The sequence below is a fragment of the Hyposmocoma kahamanoa genome, unplaced genomic scaffold (assembly GCF_003589595.1).
Source record: "Hyposmocoma kahamanoa isolate Upper Pololo Valley unplaced genomic scaffold, ASM358959v1 138, whole genome shotgun sequence".
Lineage (NCBI taxonomy): Eukaryota > Metazoa > Arthropoda > Insecta > Lepidoptera > Cosmopterigidae > Hyposmocoma > Hyposmocoma kahamanoa.
The window spans coordinates 3,604,579-3,628,670 of record NW_020653492.1 but is presented as its reverse complement, the minus strand read 5'-3'; the positions used below and the strand labels follow the sequence as shown (position 1 = coordinate 3,628,670).

The following is a 24,092-nucleotide window of genomic DNA, read 5'->3' as shown; positions in this document are numbered from 1 at the left end:
TGTGTGTGTGTGTGTGTGTGTGTGTGTGTGTGTGTTTAATTTAATGTAGTACATTCATTTACTAAGCTTTATTAGATCTTCACTAGTTTCGTAAACTAATGTTAAAAGTCATTTCACTATTGCAACTTTGCAGCTTTACATCTATTTGCTATCGATATATTTGAAATCGGTTACCGGAAAGTACGTGAAACCGGATTCATTCCCTAGTTTACCACCTTTAGAGATTGAATGGTGGTCAAATATTTATCGTTACACGTTGAGCCTTATACGTCGTCTCGACGTCACTTGATATCATAAAAAAAGGAAAAAATACTACATTTGGATACGTCTCGAAGTTTCGAATTGGAATCATGTTCGAAAACATGCAGTTCAAGTTAATATCAACTAGTGCAATATTTCTCTGTTCTTCGTCCGTCGTTACTCAGCTCCAAATTTCCTGGTATTTTACTTATCTTACAGCCTGTGCGAAAAATAAAATTCCCTCCTCGTACGTTTTCTGCGAAGAGCGCAAGTGTTTTGGGGCGACACGTGACACGTGTCAACTGTTTTAGTATTTCTCTCCTTTGGCGGCTTCCACCGTTTAGTACATAGTTTACGAGTATATGTGGAAAAAATAAATTTTCTATTGAATTTATTATTTTACAAAAGTACTGTTACGTTTAGTAATTTTACTTAGTGTATGGAGTCGTATATTGTCTCACATTTACGGATAATGTAGTTGTATATGATATGCACTGAAAACTGCGGCTATTACAACGAAATAAGATTAGTAAAAAATTTTAAATTTTTTTACGGGGTTTTGTCTGTACATATAGGTACGCTCATAAGGGTGACATTTTGATTAATGTTTATTTGCACGTATTTTCCAAAATATGGTGTATAGTAACAATGTCATGTTTTACCAAAATTAGCATGCAAATTGTAAATTTTATTACACTAGATATTTTAAAAGTATGAAGCAATTCTCATATGTAAGTAAAACAGATATTGAAATTATTATGATCTAAATGTAGCTATCCAGGCTTGGACAAAATAACCCACACTGTCTGTCTACAGTATATATATATCTACCAATGGCGCGTATTGTTCTACTACAGTATAGTAATTTATATATAGCAATTTATATATAGCTGGGACTGTCCCGCCGTAGTGTATCCGGGCTAAGCCCTCCGCCAGTGATATGTCTTCACGGACGCATGTTGTGTTAATTGGACGCATCTCTCTACTCTCTGGTATGGACTCGCCAGGGCTTGTAGTGCGGCCGGGGCGTCCGTCTCGCGTGCAGACTCGTGGGCATGTGAGTTGCCCTTTAAGTTAGAAGTTATGTCCGGACACTGTCGCAAGACACTGCGACTGACATATCCTAACTAGTAGAGGATGAGCTAGATATATTCCGGTCCAGGCACGTAGGCTTCTGGGAACTGGAGAGACGCTAAGGCGTCGGGAGGTGGGTGTGCCTAAAGCTCCGTGAGATCTGGTAGTGAACTTTGAGCCAACGGCATAACGGTGGCAGCCGTCAGTTGTGCATTTCACAACGGGAAGTGAGCATGATAATAGTTCCGGTACCTATCTGGGCACCTATCCATAATTTATAGAAAGTTTGGCCAGGTCCCACCGCAGTATAGTATGTGATTTATAAATACAATACACACAACCTACACTTTAAAAGCAATTGAGCAAAAATAACAATTACATATGAAAAAAAATTTAAATCTTATCAAATAAACATAAGGTGCAAATTAAAAGAAACATTCTCATATTCCTAATCAAGAAGCTATTATGATTATTTTCGTCCGAATATCGGCAACGATAGAGACGCTTTCGCCAATTGTGAATAATTATGAACCATTGAAATTCTTAGTAGGTATGTTCAAGAATCATAAATCTGTACGAGACATTTTATTTCTGAGCGGTAAATCTTATGTCCTTTTCAGTTCCTTGCAGATAGCGTTTTAGTCACGGTGCTAAATCATTCATTCTAAAATAAACCCAAAACAAAAGGCAAGCGGGAGTTACAACCATTTACATTGAAAACAGGTGTTCCACAACATCAAATACATAAAACGATATGAAATCTTATTCCTTGACATTAGAGTTGATATTGGCTCTAATATTAAACTAGAAACGTAGACAGAGAATCAAATTAGATTTAATTCCGTTCGTCATAAAGTTGAAAATCGTTTAATTGATATTTTGTTTTTACAAAGGTAATTGAAACAAAGTTATGGCTGTGATATTTAAAAGACGCAACGATTAGTACAAAATAAGAAGGTGCTTTATAAAATGTAAACAAGGATATTTTATTCGGATATGTTGAAAGTTAAAACGATTAGAGAGAAAGTTAGCAATTTTAACACGAACTTTATTTATTAGGTGTCAAATAAATTTGGATCTTTTTTGTACTTGGAAACTAAGTTTATTCGTCGTAAAAGTATATTGTACATCGTTAACTGGGAGTTCAATTTTATGTACAAAATATGTTATAATATTTTTTATGTGTTACACATTATGTACAAACATAGCTTTTAAAAGGGAAATGGTACACTAAGCATGTTTAATATAGAAGAAAAAAACAATAGAAATAATGTACCTAGGTATTGTGCTCATTGGTCGTTTAATGTTAAAGAAAAACTTTTTTCGTAATTCATTTTTATTTATTAATTTACAAGCCCTTACTAAAAACTGACGTTCCTTTTTTAAAGTTGGCGCGAAAAAAAATAGAAATAAAAAAATCACGTGAAGTGGATATATTTTTTGAAGATGAAGAAAACGGAATTTTAAGTATCCCGTTTCTCATCTGCAATCAGAACATCAAAACTTGTCGAATTATGATACAAACTATTGACACGCAGTATTCGGTTTTTATTAAATGGAATTGCTCTTGACCACTACCTAGCTCTGGAGCAAAGATAGTATCTACGATGGAGCGAACTCACCCAGAAGATGTCTATTCAGTCGCATCTTAAAGCTACCCGGGTTGTTCCGGGTTTGAAAACACAGTCGAAGGCAGGGAATTCCATTCCTGGTTTCTACACATAATAAAAGATGATGAAAAGCGCTTGAAGGGAATATTGACCAAGTAAGGATAATATCCCGCCGTACGTCTAGATATCCGATGGTAAAAGGGTGGCATGTGCTGATGGAGCTCATGGGCACGCTCTCCGAAATATATTCTGTAGAAAACCGACTGACGGGTTAAACTATGAAGTTTAGATTCGAGCTTATCGTCACCGATAAGTCTCCTGGCTCTGCGCTCAATCGAATCAAGAGCCTCAAGTTGATTCACCAGATTTAGCCCCATTTTTTAATCTGATTTTTAACGACTTGCATCAAACGTGGAAGTAATAGCTGGAACAGAGGCGTATTTTTTAGTTTGACAAAAAAAATTGTTTAGATGGGTGGAATAAGTTGTGATATCGCTGATCAAGGTATATAGAGTTAAATGGATATTACGTAAAAAAATAAACCATAATTAAAAAAAGTGTTTTTTTTCTTCTCAAAGTCACGGTCTTATCAAACCACCCTCGTAAGACCATTATGACTCCACTGAGATTATATTTCAATTAAAAAAAATTAAAATTTTTTTAAAATTTAAACTGTTTATTTCAATAAAAAAAAATACATAAATGATATTAGTTTACGGTTGAATCTTAAAATTAAAGATTATATAACCTATTAATAATGTAGTTGCGTTTAATGGTTAGGTTGTATATAAATCATTCTTATCATTCTTATTTGTATTTGTCCGTTGTATAAAATTTTTTTAGAATGTTCTTTACTTGCACGGGCTTTCTATTATCTAACAAATCCACAAGGAACCTTGGTAGGTTGTTTAATATTCGCGGGAGTTTACACATCCAAACTCTCTCACCATAAAAATTATTACAATTTGGAACTTCATAGATAGGAAGATGTGATAAAGTGCGCAAACAATCCGGTCTTACTTTGGTTTTCAGTGACTTAATATTTTCACAATTTTCTGATATAATTGCAAAATCAACTTTGTCTAATACACTCATTACATTGCAATACCGAAATAGTTGGTCATAATTATCTTTATACTTAAATTTAATCCTCAGAGGTACTATGGTCTTTAACAACCTTATTTGCAGATTATAAATGTTTAAAAGAAAAGTTTTGTATGTACGTCCATAGCTGGAAATACCATAATTAATTATAGAGTCTGCTAGTGCCATATATGATAATTAAGGTAATATTTGTTATTTTGCTAAAATCTAGTTGCAATAGCAGTTCAATCTCGATAGACTGCAACGACAATAACGACATTCATTCATTACATCACTAAAGATATATAGTTAGTAGTATACGCTATCGACGTACCATCGACTGCAAAAGCAGTTGAATAGCAGCTCGACGGCTAGTCACTGAAAAGCCACTCCAAACTTTAAGCAGAATACCAAATGTACAAAACCCTTCCATTGACATTATCGACACACAAATAAGATGATTCAAATTAGCAGACTTGGGGTTCGGGTTGCTGGCAAAGTTTTCCCTTTGGATGGCTAACCTTATTTTTTGGTATTGGAGGCCTACGATGATACACATTTGTTTAAAATATGCTTATTCACTCTAGCATTAGTATTAAGGGGCAAAGCAAACCGGCGGGCGGCGGGGGAGATCATCGCAAAGGATTTTATACCCGACAGCCTAGTAGCAGTAGAGCTCCTTGTGAAACAGTTCGTCCAGGCCACTACTGCCACCTGTAGTATTGTCAGCATTATTGTGTGCCGGTTTTGAATGGTAAGGGGGCTGGTGATATTACAGGCACATGGGACTTGTCACCATGTGTTTGAGTGACGGGCGCAGTAGTACCCCTGAGATAATTTAAAGCACCGTAACTGTTATGAACAAGCGTGCACTTTACCATCAGGCGCACGACTTGTTCGTCCCGTCACTTGTTGTTATTAAAAAAAGCGCACACGGATGAGGAACATCCCAGCCCGAGGAGCCGCCAGAGGAACAGGCCGCCTTTGTAGAAGCGCTGTAGTGCCTTTATAATATTTCGAAGAGCAGCTGCAGCACCACAGTTGCGCTACGTGCACGCCACTTTTGCAGATTAGATATTGTATGAAAATTATTATGCTACCAACCCATACTATCGGTATCTCACAGGATTTGATGCCGTTCCATGACAGATTAAGCATTTGAAAAGTAGTTTTTTAACTATTTCGTTCGAAGAAGAACAGACACGTGACAATGCCAATTGTAATATAAGAAGAATATGGGTAGAAGATTAATGGAAATATGAATGATCAATCGTTCGAATACATTAACCACCTCCTTGTGCTCTCCCGTTGCAAGTTCTTCAATAACACAGAGAGATATGCACTGCCATTCTCTGAGGACAGTCTTAAAGCATTGAAATCTAAACCTTATTGGTATTGATTGGAATAGCATAAAATATACTTCGATAAATTTAATTTGTGGCCCTAAATTGTACATTTCGGGAAACACACTGTTTTCCAGCCTTTTGTCTACGCATTAGGAAGGAGAAAGCAAAGCGCTTTGTGCAAAAGGATGGTATATCAACGACATAAGGATGGAGTTGCTAAAACAAAAGACGTCTTGGTTGGCGTCTTTGAGACTTGAGGAGCCTGTCTGGCATCTATATTTGTATGGACACGTTATGTTGTGTTTATTATATAAAAGCAGATATAAACATTTTGACGATATGATTGTCTCAACAGTTTGCACTATGGGCGTTGGATGAGGAGGTCTCGAGTTCGATTCCAGGCAGAACCAATTTTGTAGATGAACTTTTCTAAATTGTTTCTGATCCGGGTGTTATGGACAGTGCTCTGAATTGAATCATATTACTCTAGTGCTTATAGTACTGGGAATTGTCTAGTTTGAGACCAAATAGAAATTCTTCTGTTTCTTTTAGGAAATGAAACTATTTTTCCGGATTTAAATCGCGTATATTTGTTGTTTCAAACATCCCGACGTTTCGGGCCCTTTACAGGTCTCATGGGCACCGTTGACTGAGATGGTACAGTCATCAACCAGTTATGTCTAATATGCATATTATTTTTTCACTATAGTTACAAAAGTTATTAATTAAATAGCTTATTTTTAATTTTACAACGAAACATTCCAATTTACGCTACATTTCGTTTTACAAATTATTTTATTGAATGAATTTTTATTAAGTTCAATTTATTATTAATTAATAATAGAAATTAGAATAAATTAAAACATATTAATTAGTACTGCAGACTTATGTCTGCTTGGGAATTTTCATCAGAGGAAATACAGGATCCTAAACTGGTGGTACAGAGAAACCATCTTCCCTGTTGAAATTAGGATGTTTTTTAATTTCAATGGCCTCTTGCAGCATCCTGAGTAGATGACAAACCCCAGGTCCTTGCAAAAGAAAACTTCTTTTGCAATGACTTGGGGTTTGTCGAACTTCATTGAATGTGTAGGTTTATCCATGACATGCTCGCAGACCGCAGACTTGTTTATGCGACGGTGTTTGACATCAGCTATATGTTCTTTGACGCGGGTACAAATACTTCGCTTCGTTTGTCCAATATAAGAGAGACCGCACTTATAGTCAAGCTTGTAAACTCCTGCATCCTATAAGGGGATGTTACATTTCACAGGTCTCAAGAACTGAGAAATCTTCCTCAGGGGCTTGCAATTGGTCTTGATAGATGCACACCTGAGGGCTCTTCCGATCTTGTCTGTAACACCACTCACGTAAGATAAAATAGCAGGTCTTCGCTCAACTGTTGGCGGTTTCAAACTAAGCTCTTGTCATTGGAGTAATAACCGGTTGGCTGACTCTGTTCAGCTAACTTTCCTGATACGATACTTCATTAACTTTTTCCTTACCTGATTAAATTACTTCGTCTTCGTCTTCCTCTGCTTCCTTTTTCTTCAAACTTTTTTTTCTTTATAGAAGGAGATATCTTTCTTTTGCTTCTACGAAAATTGTCGTGACCTATCAGATGTCCAAACACGCCTATCCGTAACAGTTGCAATGCCACTTAGAGCTTGACATCGCAAAGATTAGTAGGGCTAGCACGATAGCGCGCGACTTGCGTGAGTGCGAGTTTGGTCTTGGACAGGGACAAATTTGCCATATTGACGGCCAGTAGTGGAGCGGCACTTTAAGAAGAAGATGATGAAAACATACTCTACCACGGAGATCGTCAAAATTGATTGAATATATAATTATGACTTGTTTAATAATTACCCATACTTAGGTTGTTACTAAACAAGTTTACAATGAAAACAGTAACCATTAATACTTTTCAGAATAGTCAACTAATGAGTATCTCAGTGATCGTTAGAAGCAACTTGTTTAATAACTCAGTTTATTTTAGTTCACTGTTTATTTCTTGTTGTATGAAACACCTGGTCCGTTTCGAGCTGTAATAATTCTCGCTGTCTAGTGTTCTTGTACTCGTTTTGTCGCTCTGGTCTGAGTTTAAGGGTGTTAATAGTTAATTTTACTCTTGTACTTAGAGGTGGCACGGAATTACAGCTGTAAATACATTTAGTGTTATTTTTAAAATATTGTGTAATTTATTTTGTGAGCTTTACTACCTATCTGCCTGTTATAATGAGAGCATTACTGCGTTCATAAATCCGACTCGGTTGGGCAGCTTTCGGGAAGCTCCGGGACATCTTCTCGTCCGCAATACCACAGTCCTTGAAGACAAAAATCTTCGAGCAGTGCGTGTTGCCAGCGATGACCCAAGGCTCTGCGACGTGGTCACTTACTACGAGCCTCATTAAAATCTCAAAGTCATTCAATGAGCTATGGAGCGGGTAATGCTCGAAATTTCTCTACGTGATCGAATCATAAATGAGGAGATTCGTAGAAGAACGAAAGTCACCGACGTAGCTCAGAGGATTAACGAGTTGAAGTGGCAGTGGGCAGGGCACTTAACTCGTGGAACTGACGGCTGTTGTTGCAGAAATGTTTTCGAATGGAGACCACGAACCGGAAGGCGTTAGTGGAACGGAACTAGAGGGATAGATGACCTGGTAAGGGCGGCGGGTAACTTATGGATGCATGTCGCATCCTATCTACTATTATGGGAATCTTTGGGGGAGCCCAATGTTCAGCAGTGACCGTCTTTTGATATGATAATGATGATGATTACTGCGTTCTGAAAATTTCCAAAAAAACGCAACATTTCCGTTTAATGACGTTATTTATTTCAAGGTGCATTGTATATCTCAAATTATAAAGGACGTAGTGCAAAATAAAACTTTAAAGAGTCCGATAAAATAAATAAATAATAATTGTGTACGCGTCAAAACTACTTTTTGTGATACCAAGTGATCGGACGAACAGTGACACGCTCGTCCTATAAACCACAAAATGTCACATAGCAGTGTTTTAGTCAGCAGACTTACGCAGGATAACTTCTATCCGCCTAATTTCAATACGTTCTATATGTAATAGTTGTAGATCGACTTATAAAAGAGATTAGAGAGATAGAGCAAATGAATACTGCAATAATATTAACTGATTATACCTCAGTCTTCATCTGTTTAAGAAAATTGTTCTTGTCGATGTAGTGCCTTTAAAAAGCCTTCCATCTATGTTTGGGCTATTATGAATTACGGTAAAGTGGTACCTGAATTAAAATGGTTTTTTTATAATATCAAGTGACAGGACGAACCAGTCGTGCGCCTGATGCTTGAGGGGCACTGCGCCCGTCACCCTGAGACATAAGTTAACAAGTCCCATGTACCTGTAATTTCACCAGCACCCTTACCTTTTAAAACCGGAATGCAGTAATGCTCACATTGCTGCAGCAATTGCTAAGGTGGCAGTACTTCCTTGGACGAACATTATCACTAAAAACTCGACTGCTACTAGAAAAATGTGACGTTTTTCATATTAAATAAAATAAGGAGCAGGTTCTCAATTAGACTGTTTTTTATTCTATTTGCGTTTGTATGTTACGCGATAGTTTGTGAACTGATTTTGATGATTATTTTTTTATTCGAAAGATGGTACTTCAGTATTGGACCCATTTAAATTAGAAGAAAATATTCCAACTCTAAAGGTGGTAAACTAGGGGATGAACCCAGTTTCCCGCACTTTCCGGTAATCGATTTCAATAAAACTCGGACAATAGATGTAATTCTACGAACTTTTGAAATCGGTTTTTTTAGTACTGAGATGAAAGTAAAAGTAAAAGAGTTAAATATGAAAAATCAGTTTTATCTGATATTTTATCTGAAAATGTTTTACAGAAATTAGTTCAGTTAAATTTCGAGTTAAACGTGAGATGGTTCAGGGTTCAGTTAGTTCAGTATATCCCTAGATAAATTGGATTAATTGCTTTAAAGTAGTGTGCAAATACGTCTAAAGTTTAGCTTTTACTGATATGCAGTTAGTTTTAAGTGTAATAACTCCAACCATTATGAGCTATATCTAGCTGCTATCTTTTTAAAAGCATCTTCGGTACGTTGACCCAATTTTAAAAAAGGAGGAGTTTATTAATTCGATCGTATTTTTTGGCGCGTATCTTACGCGATAACTCTTCGATTTGTGAACCGATTTTGATGAAAAGGGGGTATCTCTTAGGGGTCCTATTCAAATATAAAGAAAATGTATGACTTGTATCCAGTTTTTTGTTATTCACTTACTTTCCGTTATTCGATTTCAATAAAACTTGACAAATAGAATAAGATGTAGTTTCACAAAGTTTTGAGTAGGTACGGTTTTTTTTTTCATGAAAAAGTTTTATAGTATATGATTATCGTCTTTGTTGACAACCCTATATTGTCAAAGGACTTATTATTGCTATTATTATTACCACACGTCCCACTGTTGTATAGGTCTCCTCTGAGAGGATTTAGGTCATTGTTCACTACGGTGGTCCGATGCAGGTTGCGACATTGAAACCTTCACAAATGTAATATGGTTGAATGTCACAATGATTTACTACCATGATTTTCAAATTTTTCGTCAGTCAGATTGCTCCACTAGTTTGTTATAATTATTAATACAAAGACCTAACAGTAAAAGTAAAGGTCGTTAAAAACAAAAAACAAAGATCTGCAAATAAGCACATACAAAATTTCGTAAGGTCTGCTGGTTCATTCCGTAGCTCAGTTGGAAGAGCGTCAGGCGCGGTATGAAGGCGCTGGTTCGAATCCAGTTGGATCGAAGGAATTTTTTTTAGTGTTCGATCGGTGGAACGGAAAGCAAAGAGACTTATTAACAATAATTCTCTTGTAGAGTCAAAGTTACAAAATCTCGACCATCGCAGAAAAATAGCCCGCTTAACGGTGATCTATCGGATACGTTCGAGGAGTGTGCGCAGGAACTTTTCAATTTGGTTCCACCCTCACCGTTCCTCGTTCGGTCCACTAAAAGCTCCGGAACACGCCATCCTTATGTCGTTGATATACCACCCATTCACACTAAGCGCTTTGCTTCCTCCTTTCTGATGCGTACGGCAAAGGAATGGAATACTCTACTGTGTTTCCCGAAAAGAACAATTTGGGGCTATTCAAGGCTAGAGTGAATAGGCATTTTTTAGGCATCGTCGGTCACATCGCCGCTTAACATGAGAATGTGGCCAAGCGTGTGTCTATTATATATACAAAAATACCTAATGATATTGTCTAAAGAATATGCTAATGTGTTAACGATTAGATGTACTTTACCTGATCATATAAAATCTCGAAAACAGAATAAATCTAAAGCGAATTATTTAAAAATAAAATATCTAACTTTGCACATAATTTTTATATAGAAATGTTTCTCTTTAAGTACTAAAGAGAACCTGCTAAATTTTGCTTTTCAAACAAAGCCTTCTAGTTATTAAATTCACATTTATCCCAAAATTTGAAAATTGCCCAGCGGTTTAACGACACACCGCGCCGCCTGCAACTGCCCAGGCTGTTGTCGACGTCGGATCTGTGTCAAGTTTCCTCCGCCTGTTACCATTTTATTCATCCTAATTTTCAGTGCGCGAGTTACGGGATACAAGAGGCGGACCACCACACCTCACCTCCTAAAATGTAAACTCGCGTTGAAATACTTCGCCTTAACCTAGAAAATAAAAATTCATAGGTTCCTATATGCCGCTGCAGGGATTCAAACAATCGACCTTTCAATTTGGAAGCAAGCCGTCTTCACCCCAATATATAGATAACAAAATATAATATCTACGGTAACTTATGTACAAATATACGTAATATGTCGAGTAATGGCTAAAGTTGTAACGTTCGAACTTTGCAACTTTACTGCGTCTAGATTTATGGGTATGGGTAACATTTATTGGACTGTAAAACGATTTTACGATAAATATAGACGCTTTGGAGAGACGGTTCATATGCGTAGGATTTAGTGTACTTACACGGGCTGTATTGTGCAGCTGCACCAATAGTCGGCTTTGTGAAGCAGTGGAAGGTCTCTGATGGATACATTATGGAACAGTGTGGTAAGGGAGTGTTGCAGTGTGGAAGAAGAGTGTCAAATGCAGTCAGGAACCTTGGCATCCTTTCCAATGTGAGGCTTTACTTCACACCGGGACAGTTGCTTCAGCTGTACCAAGCGCAAGTCCGGTCGTGTATGGAGTACAGCTGCCACTAATGGGATGGCTTTTATTTTTTTTTATTGCATTAAAAGCCAAAAGGCTTATCCGCTCACGCGATACATGCAGCTGTAGACGCATACCACACCTAGAGGTGCCGGTGATGATTTTATACCGATTTATCCGGATATCGAAGTTATAACAGGTAAAAGAACTAATATTAATTGCTATTTCGGTAACTACTCTAGCAAACCATAAAGTTTTTAATGCCTGGGTCTGCCATTTAAAAAAATAAACAACTTCAAAAATACGTCACGACAATCGTGTGTGTTATTGTTTGGGCTGGTGATTTCGGTGTTTATTTATTGAAAACATACCGTAAGTAGCGTTTTTTAAGTTTACCCTGAATATAAATGTTTATAAACTATACTTTAAGGAGTAATTTCATGGTAAACGTTAGAACCACTCAAACGGAATATTATCATATTTATCCAAGTACCACCACCAAAAATATCATTAGTGCTTTTTAAGTGCAGGATTGGCGGTGTATTACTGCATTTTATTTGAGATGTTTTTGTTGGTAGTACGGAGGGTATTTATTTTGCAATGCAGAATAATAATTTTTATTTATAAAAACTTGTATTTAAACTGAATCCTTTTCTAATTTGCGAAACCAAATAGCCGCCATTATGCGGTGGGAGGAGCGCATCGCGTGAGCGGTTATAGGTGATTCGGATTTAGTAGAGCAGAAGTTGCAGAACCTTGAACACCGCCGTCTTCTTATCGGTATTCTACAGGATATATCACAGAGAGTGTGCGTTGGAATTGCATGTTAAATCCGCCTTCCCCCTTCCATCATCGGGGGACTAGACGTAGGATGGAGTTCCACCCCTGCATTGTGGACATTCCCAGGATTCGCACGAAGCGTTTTGCTTCCACATTTATATGGCGAGCCGCTAGGGAGTGGAATTCCCTGCATGCGGACTTATTCCCCGAACGCTATACCTTGCATCTTTTAAAGACGAGAGTGTATAGGCATCATTTAAGTGTGCATGCTACATCTTCGACCTCATCGTCACTTTCCATCATTTGAGATGGATGTCTCACCTTTTTTGTATAAAAGAAAAGATGTGGTGACAAAGATTGAGAAAAATATTCTTAGGTTCTTCTTCGACATGTAGAGAAGAAGAATGAACGAAGATTGATGAAACAGATTTACATGGCGAACATGAGCGAGCAAGTTGCTAAGGTACTTACCACGATTAAATAAAGGACGCAACCAGAGATCGACAGTGGGTTAACATCTAATCAACTATCCCGGGTTTTAACCCATTTCTGACCAAAATCGTGGGCAGAAACGACGAATATGGAATTTGGTATATTTCCATGCTAATTACAAATTTCGATGAAAAAATGTTTTTTAGACTAAAAAGAGGTAACTCCATACAATATTCATTTCACAATCCTGTGAATTCTCAATATTAAGAATGGACATTACAATTCGATTTTTATGACGATCGATTCAAGTGCATACGATCTATCGATTTTTTCTATCGATTTTGTATTTTAATGCGATGCTCAGGCGAACCGATTTAATAGAAAGGCAAATCGAATCGTCTAGATCAGAAAGCAGTAAATATTTTGTAATAATATCTTTAAATTTGAACAGAACTCGATTTAAGTACATCGAATACTTAGTTGCAAATAGTTTTTGCCCTCGAATTCGGCCGTTAATCACGGGTTTTAACCCGATTTAAAACCGGCGTTAACAAAGTTTTCCCGCCTCTAGACGTGAATGTGTACGAAAGATAGATGACACTGGGGCACTGTTACCGCGCCCGTCACCCTGAGTCATAAGTTGACAAGTCGTATATGCCTGTAATTTCACCAGACACATTACCACTTAGTAGTAAGGTGGCAGTACTTCGTAACAAGTGGAAGGCTGTTCGTGTCTGTGCTTTGCCTACCTTGATGGAAAAAGGGCGTGAAATATATGTATGAATGTGAAGCTACAATTGCACTGCCTACATTATAAGTTCAAGCAGACTGCAATAGAAGTAGACGGTCGCAATGCAGTTGCGCTGACTGTATTAAAAGATGCAGGTAGAATTCGGCTCGTATGATTGCACCCTTAAACACGAAGCTTGCCAAAGTTAAAAATCGTTGTACCATTGCCCGTAAAAATATGCATAATTTCATTAATAAAGAAAATGTCCGCAATATTATACCTTAGCATTAAGTTCAAAATCATGTTACCACGATTTTGTTTAACTATGGTAAAAGATTCTTTGATGGGTTGTACATTTTTACAATAAGATTCCGGAGCATATATTAAAATTGTCATTTCCTAAGTTTAAAACTTACATTAAAGTATTTTGATCTAAAAGTCACATTAGAAAATGGAATACTTGTTAGATAAAGATGTATTGAAAGACGACATGGCTGTAGATCCCACACAAATTTGATTCAAAGTGATTCCATAGCATTTGTGTTTAAGGGAAGTCAACACAGTGATGAATGACGTTTTGAAGTGTAAATTTATTTTACCTATAAAATAAATGGTTCTTTGACTTTTTATACTGAATGATGTAGTTTGGAATATTTTTCATCACTCCAAAAACAGAACGACTACGGAATATTCCTGGGCAAAACATGGCAACCACGCATTTTTTGTGTACGTTTCATGATAATATTCAGTCGGAAATTCTTGCGCCATGACGTATGATGAAAAAAAGCTCCGGTTTTCTAACTACATGAAGAATACCAAACGTAGGTATTTTGAATTTTTAGGACGTTCGTTACATTCTACAGAACCCCAATATGTCCCACCTTATTGCTTAAGAAGGAGCAGAGGAAAAATTCCTAATCTTCGATTTGATTTTAGAGGGGTATATCCACTTTAAAGTTAAAAATAAAATATTGTACGAGTAACTACACGATATATTCAAGCATAGATACTAATCAGAAACATAAAACAATAAAGTTTCCTCGATAGATAAAAATCACGAAATGACCTCTAATTTTCACATTTTTTCGATTCATCCTCGAAATGCTACAGGTTATTAGGACAAAAATTAGATAATTAATTATATTTATGCATGATCGAGAACTGTCGCTACGGATTTTTTTTAATCCCTTTAGTTTTAAAGTTATTCGGCTAAAACGAATTTGATACTTTTAATGCGCAAAATTCAACATCTCATCATCATATTTGTTTCACAAATTTGGGTGGAGCCAACGTCAAAACAATTTTGGCATGCTCCCTCTTAAGAACGTAGGGTTCTCGGTAATTATTGAGCGTGAGTATGTTTTATTTCAGTGGCAATGATTTGGGGCGAAAAATTAATAATATAGTTTCAGTGGAGTTTCTTGTGAAAGAGTTTGTCCAGAGACGTCTAACCCCCGTTACCTATTTCTACCGCCAAACAGTAATATGAGTATTATTGCGTTCTAGTTATAAGGGTAAAACCATGAGAAAATGGTGTTGGAGCAATTACAGGCACTTGGGACTGGATTCCCTTCATTCTCTATTTATTTATTTATAGATTTTAGGAAAATTCACGGACAAATAATAGAATAATGGTATAATTAAATATGAGTAATCCAATGCCATTTACGAATTTCCACCAACATGAAACAATATAAAGTGCTTAGCAAGCCAACAAGAGATTATAGGAGAATACAAACAACACAGTCACTAAATTTAAAAAATAAAAATATAAATTATTATTCTATACAATTAAACGAACAAACCAGTGTATTCATCGCCAATCACATGATGTGTCAAAATGACGTTTGGTCATTTCTCGCCTGATTATGTTTATGCTTGAACAAAACAAATCAAATGCAAAATTATTTACTGTCGCATTGTTATAAAGTCTCAAAGCACGCACCATGTTTTGCCTATAATTAGTGCTCGCAAATGGCACTTGCAGAGGTGGTCGACATCTGTAATGCAACAAGTTTGCGCGCAGGTTTATGTGTGATAATAATTCTGGACAATCAATATTATTGTTGGCGATCCTCATCAGAAAATTGACGTCACTAATGTCTCGACGTACATGAAGCGGCAAAAAATGGTACCTAGTACACCTATTTTCATAACCTGATGAAAATTGTTTGGTTTTGTAGTCCAGATAACTTAAAAATCTCTGCTGAATTGCCTCTAACCGAGACTTATAGGTTTCATAGCATGGATTCCAGACCTGTGAAGCGTACTCAAGGTGACTCCTTACAAAAGAGCAATATAGAATCTTAATGCACTTGATATTATTGAACGTCGCCGATGTCCAAATAATGAATCCAAGTCCCTTTGATGCCTTACTTATTACACAGTCAATATGCTTGTCAAAAAGTATTTTGTCGTCATGAAGTACACCCAAGTAGTACACCCAACATATTGAGACTCAGGGAAATCCCTGAGTCTCAATATGTTGGTGCCATGTAATTTGTAACCAGTGCCTATAGTTGATGTTTTACGGCTGAATGTCATGTAAAAACATTTGGACACATTAAGTTCAAGCCTATTTATGGTACAGTAGGCTTCAAATCTGCTTAAGTCTGCCTGAAGATCGTCAACATCTATCTGCCCACGTATGACTTTTAACACCTTCATATCATCAGCAAAGAGCAAGATTTTTGAGTGAATAAAACAAGATTCATTGTCATTGATGAAGATGAAAAATAATAAAGGTCCAAGGATAGAGCCCTGCGGTACACCAGTCGGGACTAATGTACATCTTGACATAAAGCCACGCAACACAACCGCTTGGCTTCTATTAGCTACGTAAGAAGCAAACCAGCGCAATAAATCTCCATGGATGCATGCTACTGTAGACGAGGCTGTACTCTATGAGTAGAACTGCTGGCTGAACATAGATAATGTTTATAATGTTTGTATTTGGAACGCTAAGAAAACAAGGAAAGGTCTTGACATAACAAGAGGATTGATTTGTAACGCAATACTAAAATTATGTAAAAATGGTAAAATAAACCAAAAGTTTGAAGTTAATCCCGTTTTATATTATTAAAAGTACCTCTCGCAATGCATCTGAGCTACAGCCCTCTATTATAAATGGTGGAGGCGCGAACGCCGTTGGAAAATATTTTTATATGTTTTTACGAAGAAGAAATATAATGTAATTGAAGCCTGCAAATGTTAGACGCAAGCTTACTAATGATGAAAGGATTCCGATGAAGAAAAGTCCATCGTGAAATATTTTTATATGTTGTTACGACACAACCACAAGGAAAGCGTAACAGAAGGTCGTAATTTATATTTATACTTATTTAATATTGTTTTATAATTGTGCCAGAGAAAAGTGCGAGGAGAAGATATGTATGCTATGTCGGCACAAAAATTTAATGGATTCAACGACGTAGACGAGTTTTTGACCCAATTTGAGACCATTAGTATATTAAATAATTGGTCTGATGTGCAGAAGAGATACGTGTTTGCATTGTATTTGGAGGGGCCAGCTCTACAATGGTACAAAACGTATTCTTCTTCATACGTGACGTATGATGTGATTGCACAAAAGTTAAGAGAGGAATTTCCCTCACAAATAGATTATGCACGTGAATTTTATTATAGGCGACAGGGGCCTAATGAATCGCTGATAAGTTATTTTTATAGTTTAGATGAATTAGCGATGAAAGCGAATATTCAAGATGTTCAGTTTATAAAGCATTTCTTGAAGTCTTTGATACCCAATTTTAAATGGATGCTGGCTAGTAATTTATATTTATCTAAAGAGGAGTTGAGGAAAACAATTATCCAAGTAGATGATGTATTTAATCACAGCTATAATGTGAGACAAGATATTGTATTGCCAGTAAACTGTCAAATGGAGAATTCTCACTGTTGGCAAACACAGGATGTCTCTACACCGATAATTAGACCCGAGTCTAAGCAGTCGGATTATCAAGTGCCGCGAGCACCAATCGTGCAGCAGGATACGCCAAGTCAAGGGTATTCACGAGCACATAGTAGTGGATCTTCGTCGGGATCTCCTCAACGTGATTGTCAGAAAAGCGCAACTGAACATGTAGAAAATTTGTCTACATTTGATAGGTTTAGCGTAGATAGGGCACCTTTTATATCTGTTTTTATTAATGATGTATGTTGCGAGGCGTTGGTGGATACTAATGCTTCAATTTCAGTTATTTCTCGTTATTTTGCGGAAAAGTTGCAGTTGCGTATCGATGATACACCAAGTTTTCCATTACGCACAGTGGGTGCAACGCCAATAAATGTGCAGTCGTCCACCAAGGTGTCGTTGATGATTAATGGGAAGGAATATCCTTCGAAGTTGCTGGTTGTAGACGATCTTGAAAAATATTTGGTTCTGGGTCGAGATGTTTTGGAAAAGTGTAATCTCGAGTTGTCAAAAGTGGAAATTGACAATAAAATTTCTTTTTCTAAGTCCATGACAGATAGTGGACCAAAGAAAGAAAAGTCTCCTTTGAAACCGATATCAAAAAGTTTGGATGGCTTCTCGGTTTTGCCAGAGATGATAAGTAATGTTGACGTGAGTGATAAGACGTGTCAATTGCGTCAAAAACGGGATTTAGATATAAATAATTATAATTATGATTTGCCGAAAATATATATAAAATACAATTCGGAAAGCGACATTTCTAATCGTGTTCGCGTAAGTAATGTGGCGAATCTGCGAAGTGACTACGTAAAACGAGCAGCTTCGATGAGTTGTCGTAAAGAATATGTAGATGGTTTACAATTAAAGCAAAAGCGAATGTTTGACAAGAAAGACAGGATTGCTTTATCTAAGAGATATGATACGCGAAGGTTAGGGTAGTGAATTGGTTGAGTAGGATTAATTGTATTGTAAGAAAAGTAGATGTAAATAGGAAAAGGTTGGGTAGGCAGAATCTACTCCATGTGAATAGGATGAAAAAGTTCTATATGAGGGAATTTAATGTGTTTGTTTCTACTAGGTTAATTAATTTTTTATATTTACTTTTCATGTGGAACCACATTGACGTTGTGAGAAATATTTGGAGAAAAATTAATATTTTCCGGCAATGCAGACTTGGAAGGAAGGGAGGAGAAGATACACCATCAAATAGATAAAATTTACTTTTGTTTTTCTTTTTTTAATTTGATAGATATATTGTCCTGTATATGCGAATAGTTCGTGCTCATCCTTCCAATTGAACAAGGACTGTCTGCATTCGGGGAAAATATATTTATTTAATTAGACGTCTTCATGTGGTATACCCTCATACCATATGTGTCGTGGAATATGTAGTTAGAATATGTTGTTGACGTTATATGTGGGTTGGTTTTTGTTTGGTTAAAGATAGCAAGTGAAGCTGTTGGAACGTGATAGCTGCAAAATGAGGACTAAGGCAGCTGGGAGATCAATAGTGATGTAACCCAGTGATCGTCCGATGGGTGTTCAAGCCTGTGTCGTCGTTGTGGCAGCATCCACGTTGGAGATAGCTTAGGCTGAGATAGTTAAGAACTTGTAGTGATGTGTAGAATTTTTATTAGGGTCGTTCAGCCAGTTTAGGGTCGCTAAAATAAACTGTTAGGGTTTAGTCAGGTTCCCTAATTAGATAGGATAGCTAACTAGTGAAAATATTTTGATTTGTTTGTTTAGGATGTGGTCATGGTCTGTCCTTTTAGATAGGTTTTTGGCAGACCAAAGCCATAGCCTCCTCGGTGGTTTACTTGGTAAGTTGATAGCTTCCGAGCAGTGTGTGGCTAGTCTGTAGTAAAGGCTGATCACTATGTATGTTGCCTATCATAGGTAGAGCACTAGCTAGGGATATTCACCCCTTCAGCTGTGAGGAAGAGGGATGTAGACGAGGCTGTACTCTATGAGTAGAACTGCTGGCTGAACATAGATAATGTTTATAATGTTTGTATTTGGAACGCTAAGAAAACAAGGAAAGGTCTTGACATACATATTAAGATTATTGATTTGTAACCCTAGACATGAAAATGGTAAAATAAACCAAAAGTTTGAAGTTAATCCCGTTTTATATTATTAAAAGTACCTCTCGCAATGCATCTGAGCTACAGCCCTCTATTATACTACCATCAACTGGTTCAGAAGCACATTGTGATCTATGCGGTCAAAACATTTAGTGTAATCAGTGTAAACTCCATCAATTTGTGCACGGCCGTCCAAGCCTCTTGTTATGAATTCATTGGCAATGACTAAGTTAGAGACGGGGGACCTATTTCTTAAAAAGCTATGTTGGTGTTCATTAAATGTACGATTCAACACCGCATAAACATCACTGAATACCAGCTTTTCCAATATTTTTGCAAAAAGACATAACTTGGAGATCGGACGATAATTTTCAATATGTGATTTATCACCCTTCTTACATACAGGCGTAATAAATGCAGATTTCCATATTGAGGGATCGATGCGTTCATTTAGAGATCTTTTGTAAAGCAAACACAACGGAACTACAAGGCTGTCAGCACACTTTACTATGAATACAGGAGGAATATGATCAGGATCACCAGATTTAGAGAGATCAATGAATTTTAGCGGTTTAAGTACCGTAGATTTAACAATCTCAACTGTACTGATAGAAATGGCACCATGAGTTACACTGATAGGCAGATTGTGTAACCTTTAACAAGGATCATGTGCTGTAAATGTAGAATGTAAAAACTCTGCGAACATATTGGAAATAGCTTCACCTGAATCTGCGGTAGTGTTATTATACTTCATGACGCCAGGATAGGAATTAGAGCATTTTAAACTTTTTATATGTGACCAAAATAGTTTAGGGTTGTCAACAACAGATTTCTGAATATTATCCAGGTAATTATCAAAACATTTTTGTTCAAATTCAATAGCTTTTCTACGCAACACTGTGAACGAGTGATAATCCGAGACATTACCATACATTTTATATTTACGGTGAAATTTATATTTTTCTTTTAGAATTTTTAATAAGGCCGAATTAAACCAAGGAGGTTGAGACCCAGTTTTAATTAATTTAGTAGGAACATGCATGTCTCGACACTCATACAGTTTACAGTAAAAGAGATGGACTGCTTCTTCTAAAGATTGTGCATTCAAGTATGCGTCCCATTTTACATTATTGAGAGTAGATGAATTTGAAGATATAAAAATTTTACTTGTGGTTGTTGTATAATAGTGTGATTTTCAATAAACAATATTTAGTGATTTATGGTGACTGTCTTCTGGAACTAAAATCTTCTTGTCTGAAATAAGGAGCTCTTTATCTTGCGTCCAATGAGCTGCTCAGCTCAGGTCTGATCCTCGAAAATGATATAATAGATCATTCAATATTAATAAAGACGATTTTACAATTGTTTCTGATAAGCAAACCGGGATTTGTTTAATTAGTGCGATGTTGATATTTGTGTTTGTATCCAAATTACACGTAAGCCTTACGCCTACCCTACACCGAACGCTAATCATTAGTTCGTTGAACTCGGGCTTGAAGTTCAGATTGTTTATATCAAACATACAATTTTAGCAAATTATAAACTTGTACTATCGATTCTAGATTCTTTTTTGTTTTGCTGGTCACAGCTGACTGAGGTGGTAAAGTTCATCAACATATGCAAACAGTTAAAGATTTCACGCCAATATCACAAACGCCATGTGAAACCATTAATAGTCGAGACCTGCCAGTTTACCTTATGGTAGAGTTGATAGAGACAACATCGAACGTTTGCTCAGGCGTGCGTCCATCAAGATCTATTTGCAAGCCCCTGAGGAAGATGTCTACGTTTCTGAGACCCATGACATGTAATATTACTGGATACAGGAGTTTACAAACTTGACTGCGATTAGCGCCTCTTACATTGGACAGAGGACCTAACGTACAAATACAAACGATCCGTATATATTGTATGGCTTAAAATCATCAAGGTATGATATTGGCTTCCCCAGCCAACAAATCGGTAAAGTCATAATTTTACTAAATAAATTAGTACCGTATAGTGCAGCCACTATATTTTAAAAGCATAACCAAGAGTGTTCCATTTTTCATGTTCTTCAGTATTCAAATGTACAATGAAATTGCCTTTGTCGTTTCGCGTAGTACTTTCGAGCACTATCCAAAAGTGAGTACACGAGAGCAAGAGCTTTGATCAAGCATCCGTGTTTGATAATACTCGAATGTGCATACTACTCTTGCTTTACTTTTTAATTTGAGAACACGTGAGCGTAACCGTGGTTACTCGACAGACTTTAAAAAAATATTGGGAGTTATGATGTGCCGCAAGGAAGCAATTTTACGGAAGGTGGAGATTAGGTTTCAAATTTATTTTATGGAACACAAACTTGCAAACAAGATAAAATAAAGAGGTAGAAATACAAAACTACACGCATAGCTATTCGCGCTGGTTTTGAACTTCCTTTACTAAAATACTCCTTTGTAAATTAATCCAGGAATAATTTTTTCAATACAGACGAGGTGCAGGTCCATGTAAATTACAACTAAATGCCATAAGGTGCATTAAAATGGACCGCGGAATGCGTGCGCATCAGACAAGAAGCCAGGAGATGAAGCATGGAGGGCTTCGCTGCGACAACGCACGCACGCACGGACAACACCCGTGTGACATAGTTCTCATCTGCATGTATAAATATGTGGTATGCATACACGCTATACAATACTGTGAGTGGTGGAATAATATGCGCATAAAAAAAGCACCGTGCACTTAGACGTCATGCGATCTATTAACTATGTCTGACTTCCAGAATACAAGTAATAAGGACGGGTTTCGTGGGTGAAGGTGAAAACATTAAAATGTCAAAGTTACCAGGATCTCAGCGCTGACTAATTATCACAAAACTTCGAACTTGACACCGTGGGTCCAATTATTTCTATAAAAACATATATTATCCAAAAAAAGTTAACCAATTTGGAAACATAACCCTATTAGCTAACTTGCCCAAAGTATTAGCATGCTGCACATAGGAACCATGTCGCGGGGATATAATTTCATTTACATTTAATGTCGCTCTAGTATTTTTTTTTTGACGTATGTTAACCTTTTGTATCTTCAAAACAAAGAATACGCTTTGAAACAAATATTTAATACATAATATCGATACATTCAATGAACATCACGTCAACTTTATTTTTTGGTCATTTTATGCTAATTTTGTAAACAACTTATTTTTTACTAATATTATGCAGGCCGAATTTTGTGAATAATAATAAAGAACAAAAAAAAAAACAGAACTGAGAGCCTACCATAACCTCTTAAAACAATATTAATTTAACCTCACATTGACTTTCGTACCCAAGTCCGAAAATTAAGATGGCGTATTGAAAGTATCGATATTGTACTCTAAGCCTTTTGTAAGTCTATTGTTGTAACTTAAGTTTAGAAATGTAGATAAATGTGTTTAAAACATCGGCTTAGCTCTTAAATGGCGCCCTTTTGTCATGTCACATTATAATCTGCCCAATGTTTTGTTCTGCCGTACCTGAAATATCTACATAAAGTTTCACGTTATTAAATTGTCTGGTATTATTTTATATTGCATATGTTCAGGTCTTGTTTTTTATGCATTTCACTGATCATAGTTTGCTGAAATTAAAGTTTGCCTTCGTGAATCAAAAGTAGTGGTAACTTTCAAATCTGTTAGGACAGCATGTTACGGTTCTACGAACGCAATGTTTTGAACCGTCCGTACATCCGTATCGTCGAGCTTTAACTTTTTGTTCTTCCCTGTTAACGTTTTTGATCATTCAAATGAAACTTCCTCGGGATATTCCATATTTGAGTTTTTAACATTCCTTCGCTGTTAAAGAGATTTCGGAATTGCTTGCTCAATATTATTACTACGTCGTGATCAACCCATAAACGTTTCACTGGGGAGGATTTTTAATAGCTGTTGGCTTCTTGTGGAAGAATTCGTCCCGTGAAGTACTGCCGCCATGCCTATTTCTCCGTCTAAGCAGTAACGTGACGTGAGCATTAGTGCGTTCCGGTTTTGAAAGGTAAGAATATTGGTGAAACTATAGGCACATGGACCTTGTTGACTTTATGTCCCTGAGTGATGGACGTAGTGGCAGTGTTCTTGCAGGTCTTTCCAATCGCTCTAAGTGGCAATGCAACTGTTATAGATATAGTAGCATGTTTAGTCCACAATTTGACTCTGCACTGACGCAAATGGGGAGCCTCTCAGAAATACAGGTTTCATTAATTATAAGGAAAGACTAATATTTTTCCTTATAGTAATAATAATTAGAAAAGTAAACTCCATTCGTAAATAATTCGAAAAGGCCAAATTTCTCATAGAAATACAACAGAGAAAATGTGGAGAAATCACAGTTGAACATGTGTAGTTCTATTTATGCGCATTTTTTAGACGTCCGAGATCCGTCAGATCTCAAAACTGGATTTGGCCATATAATCATATTTTTTTTTAAATGGACGAACGGAAAGACCGAGGTTCTTCACCACCAACTACAGACAATGTTGGCATAGCCACATAATTGATATATGCTATCTGTCGCATTTTCGTTTTAAGCTCTAATAAATATGTAATTAATAGTATCTTGTTCCTTTGTTTT

General features: G+C 36.6%; 1 protein-coding gene and 1 long non-coding RNA gene across 2 annotated transcripts in view; one reads left to right on the top strand and one right to left on the bottom strand.

Moving 5' to 3' along the window:
• Window positions 1-24,092, bottom strand: part of LOC113240442 — a 230,420-nt gene that overhangs the window by 72,406 nt on the left and 133,922 nt on the right. The window lies entirely within an intron of this gene.
• On the top strand, window positions 6,692-16,862 carry LOC113240443. The gene is made up of 3 exons (XR_003311251.1): window positions 6,692-6,705; window positions 7,122-7,123; window positions 16,599-16,862. It is a non-coding gene; the product is annotated as an uncharacterized LOC113240443 (long non-coding RNA).